Here is a 1238-nt window from a genome sequence, read left to right as displayed (position 1 = left end):
GAGACTGTCCCAGAAAATGTAGATCACATGGTCACTGCATTTTGTCATAGAATCACATATGCCACGTCACATCATGTGGTCACCTGGCTTTGTTCTGTGAGCGTCTCATGCACAACCTCTACTAACACTTAGCGTACTGCTTGGTCACTACGCTGACAACTGTCTGACAACTGTTCCCCTCAGCTGTCAGCTCCACAAGGAAAGGCACCGAATCCTTTAGCTCCGTGCACTTAGCTGAAGGACTTTGCACAAAGTGGGTCTCTGAATGAAGGATGCAGAAACATTGAGTGAATAAATCTCATTCCATTCCCGGGATACAAACTTTTTAAGGACACTCATCTTCTCTTTTCTCTTGGGGTCTGCACAGCACCAGCATGTACATAAACGTGGCTTCCAGCGGCCTCTTACTAGTACACGCTTAGCGGTGAATGAGTCACAGAACTTTCCTGAGACTCAGAAACATCCTTTGAACAGTGCGGGTTAATAACAGGCTGTTTTGCAATTTAAAGCAAAAGACAGATATAATGCAGAAGCAGGCGGGAATCTAGGCTGAAAAAAATGGAAACTATGAAAACAACAACAACAACAACAACAACCAAATGGAAATTGCTTAAAAAAAATTAAAAAAAGCTGTTCTTTTTAAGGACTGGTTCACTTTGAGGACTGTATGATCAAATGAGCTTGGCAGAATGTTTTAACATGTACAGAGCTACATAAACAATCGTAGTAACGTCACAATAACCACTGTCTGGTGCTTTGTAGTCTAAGCGTGTGCAGCACCCAAAGAACAAGCCCTCCGAGGAACGCGCAGTAGGAGGAACACGGGTGGTTGAGTCTGAATTAGGCCACTACGTGCCCCGTCTTCCTGTGCTCATATTCGCCCGGAAGGTACAATCTGTGACAAGCAATGGGCCGGGTACACTCCATACCTACTGCACTGCTAACGCTTTCCGCCTCCCTGGGGACCCTCCAGTGACCACCTCACTGAAGGGAGTTGGAAATATCAAAACAGTCATTATTGGTGTAATGAGCTTTCCTGTTTAATTGCTCCAAGCATGAAGGATAGCTAGCTTTTCAGAGAGCCAGCTATCGGAGAATATGGCTCGCCACCCCCGAGGTAGCCCACATCCCACAGATTCTGTCCCTGCCACGGCCTCAGCCCAACGTGGGCGCGCTGTGTGGGCGTGTTTTTAATCAGCAGGGACAGGCCGGGCAAACCACTGCCTAACAAATGGCTG

This window comes from Rhinolophus ferrumequinum, chromosome 14 (genome assembly GCF_004115265.2).
Source record: "Rhinolophus ferrumequinum isolate MPI-CBG mRhiFer1 chromosome 14, mRhiFer1_v1.p, whole genome shotgun sequence".
Classification (NCBI taxonomy): domain Eukaryota; kingdom Metazoa; phylum Chordata; class Mammalia; order Chiroptera; family Rhinolophidae; genus Rhinolophus; species Rhinolophus ferrumequinum.
The sequence above is the reverse complement of the archived record's forward strand: the minus strand, read 5'-3'. Positions refer to the sequence as shown.